Source organism: Solanum pennellii, chromosome 6, assembly GCF_001406875.1.
Source record: "Solanum pennellii chromosome 6, SPENNV200".
In the NCBI taxonomy this organism is placed as follows: domain Eukaryota; kingdom Viridiplantae; phylum Streptophyta; class Magnoliopsida; order Solanales; family Solanaceae; genus Solanum; species Solanum pennellii.
This window is the reverse complement of record NC_028642.1, coordinates 18,264,947-18,268,915: the sequence shown is the minus strand read 5'-3', so window position 1 is coordinate 18,268,915 and position 3,969 is coordinate 18,264,947.

The window sequence follows — 3,969 nt, the reverse complement described above, 5'->3', positions numbered from 1 at the left end:
ATCTTTGTCGGGTATCCGGATTTAAGGTCCGGCCTCGACCATCCACATACTTATGTAGAGCATCCGGTTAGAGGTCCGGCCTCAAGTATGTAGAGCATCCGGTTAGAGGTCCGGCCTCAGTTACTTATATTTTGCAATTGGCTACTTGTGTAATTCTGGTGAGTGTCCGGTTCAAGGCCCGACCTCCGTACCGTCAGATTCTACTTTTTGGTTCGGTGTTCTTTGGCCTCGAGTTCTATTCTCCTTAAGTTATAGTTATTTTGTGTACGCGTCGGACTTATGGGGGTCCGTTCGGGTTTTTATTTAAACTTGTGCACGAGTGTACCTTCTGGGCTTATGGTGGGTCCAGTTAGGTGTAGTTAGCTTATTTATATTAATTTAGTTAGATCTTTATACACTCGTGTGCATTATTGTGTTACTTAGCCTTCCGTTCTTGACCTCTAGTTTTGTGATTTCGTCTTTTCATAGTGCTTTACTTTTCTAGTTCAGTCGGCCTATGATGCCTACTGGGTACCTGTTATTTGGTACTCATGCTACACTCTGCATCTATTTTCGTGATGCAGGTCCGAGCACCAGTAGTCAGCGTTGATCGAGTTTGGAGAATTTCTGGTCTGGAGACAGGGGTGAGCACACAGGGTTTTGTACTATTTCAGTCTCCATCTGTTTATATAAAGACTTGTCTTTTACTTTTCGAGACAGTCTAGTTTCGGTGGTCCACTGTTGGGACTTGTACTCGTTTTGTTGGTAGCTCTGTATTAGTGACTTCCAGGTTCTGGGAGGGATCCTTTATTGCATTTATGTTTTGTTTTGCTTATGTTGTTATAGTAATTTTTCTTAGTCTTGTTTAGTTTCTACCCTCACACCCATTATGTGTGGTTCTGGGTTGTGGTTTGGCTTACCTACTGATGGGTTATAGTAGGTGCCTTCATGGCTCGAGAAATTGGGTCGTGACAAGTTGGTATCAGAGCCCTAGGTTCAACGGTCTCACTTTTACAGAGCTAACGTCTAGTAGAGTCCTGCGGATCGGTGCGGAGACGTCCGTAACTTATCTCCAGGAGGCTACAGGATGTATTTAGGAAAATATCCATTTTGTTTCAAATTCGTGCCGCGTGTGTCTTGTTTGTTTCTTAAAATCTCAGTTGTTTCACTCTATTACAGGATGGCTCGCACGCGAGGCGGTGCGTTCGGGGGAGATGCACCCGGAGCCTCAGTTTGGGGTAGACGTCGACCACGAGGTCGAGGTAGGGCTGCAGCACCTGCCCGGGATATGGAGGAGGAGCCTCATGCAGCGCATGTACCGCCACAGCCAGTGGGGCCGGGGCCCGCCCAGCCACCACCCGCACCGGTTGCAGCACCTGATCTTCATTCCCTCTTGACTCAGATATTAGCAGCTATTGGGGATATGAGACAGGCACCAGCACCAGCAGTACCAGCACCAGCGCTGCAAGATCAGCCGCCACCAGTTCATGTGGCCGCCCCACCAGACTTAGAGGTTAGAGAGATGCCACTGCGGGATCAGAAGATGCTTGGGGTATTTCAGAGGTTGGCACCGCCTATATTCTCAGGGGCGATTGGAGAGGACGCTCACGAGTTCCTGCTCACTTGCCAGGAGCAGTTACAGTCATTAGGCCTTTTGGAGTCGAGAGGAGCTGACTTCACCGCTCATCAGTTCCGTGGGCCAGCCAGGCAGTGGTGGCGCGCGTATCGAGAGTCTAGGCCAGTTGGATCTCCTCCTATATCTTGGAGCGAGTTCTCAGAGGCTTTCTTGGCCCGGTTCATGCCACGGAGCGTCAGAGATAGGCTTCGTGATCAGTTCTCTAGATTGGAGCAGGGATCTATGACCGTTTCCGAGTATGAGGCGAGGTTCCATGAGTTGTCTCGCCATGCTACTATGATCCTGCCCACAGAGGGAGAGAGAGTTCGTTGTTTTGTACGTGGGTTGCGATACCGTTTGAGGGTTGACACAGAGCATATGGTTTCAGCTGGCCGTTCTTTTCTTGATGTGGTCGATCATGCCCGATCCATGGAGCATATTCATCGTGAGGCCCAAGGGGGCAGCGATAAGAGGGCACGCTACCAGGGCAGCTATAGCGAGTCGCAGACTAGGGGGAGGGACTCATATGATAGGCCACGTCAGAGGTTCCAGCAGGGTCAGACCAGTCGCCCTGTTCAGGCGGCATTACCTGTTTCTGAGGGAGGCCAATATCAGCAGAGTAGTCCTAGTACAGGCCAGAATTCGAGGGCATCAGATTCTGTTCCTTCATGCCGCGGTCGGGTTACTACAGGGCGTTCAACTTCGGGGTGTTATGAGTGTGGTGCTCTTGACCATTGGTCTAGAGAATGCCCCCGGCGAGGTCGGGGGGCGATTGTACCAGCTCCACCTACTTCAAAACCAGTTTCAGCCGTGTCTTCTTCGGCTAGAGGAGGTGGTCAGATTCAGCACAGTCGAGAGAGTCGACAGGGTACCAGTGGTGGAGCTCGGGGAGGCAGGTCAGGTGGTAGACCGGGTGCACCAGGTAGAGGTGCTCAAGGCCATTTCTACGCTGCCCCGACAAGGGCGGCGGCTGAGGCATCTGACGATGTCATCTCAGGTACGCTCTTCTTGTGCCATCAGCCTGCTACAGTATTATTTGATCCAGGGTCCACATTCTCGTATGTATCTATTTATTTTGCTCCCCGATTGGGTATGAGGTCCGAGTCTTTGGCAGAGCCGATTCATGTTTCGACCCCGATAGGTGAGTTCTTAGTAGTGGATCAAGTATTGCGATCTTGCTTAGTGACTATCCAGGGTTATGATACTAGAGCTGATCTTATTATGCTAGATATGATTGATTTTGATGTGATTTTGGGCATGGACTGGTTATCCCCATATCATGTGGTCTTGGATTGCTATGCCAAGACTGTTACCTTATCCATGCCTGGTGTTCCCCCGGTATTGTGGCAGGCTACTTATAGTCACACACCGACGGGGATAATCTCTTTTATTCGAGCTAGGCGATTGGTTGCTTCTGGGTGTTTAGCGTATTTGGCCCACATCAGAGATGTGAGTAGGGAGGGGCCTTCAGTTGACTCAGTTCCTGTGGTTAGAGAGTATGCAGATGTGTTCCCTACAGATCTACCTGGCCTACCCCCAGAGCGTGACATTGATTTTGCTATAGATTTGGAGCCTGGCACCCGTCCTATTTCTCTTCCGCCTTATCGGATGGCTCCTGCAGAGCTCAGAGAGCTCAGTGTTCAGTCAAAGGACCTCTTAGAAAAGGGGTTCATTCGTCCGAGTGTGTCGCCTTGGGGTGCTCCTGTTCTGTTTGTGAAAAAGAAGGATGGGACTTTGAGGATGTGCATTGACTACAGGCAGCTGAACAAGGTGACGGTGAAGAACTGTTACCTTATGCCTCGTATAGATGATTTGTTTGATCAGCTTCAGGGTGCCTCCGTATTTTCTAAGATTGATTTGAGGTCCGGGTACCATCAGCTGAGGATTAGAGCAGCAGACATCCCTAAGACTGCATTTAGGACTCGTTACGGCCATTATGAGTTCCTTGTGATGTCTTTTGGGTTGACTAATGCCCCAGCCGCCTTTATGGACTTGATGACACGTGTGTTCAGGCCATACATTGATTCATTTGTTATCATCTTCATTGATGACATATTGGTATACTCGCGGTGCTGGAGTGAGCATGAGCAGCATTTGAGGATAGTGCTCCAGACTTTGACAGATCAACAGCTTTATGCCAATTTCTCAAAGTGCGAGTTTTGGCTTGCATCTGTAGCATTCTTGGGGCACGTGGTGTCCAAGGAGGGTATTAGGGTAAATCCGACGAAGATTGAAGCTATTCGTGATTGGGACAGACCCACTTCTGTTACTGAGGTTCGTAGCTTTGTCGGGTTATTGAGTTACTACAGGCGTTTTGTTGAGGGCTTTTCTACTATTGCAGCTCCTTTGACTCGGTTGACTCGCCAGGATATTCC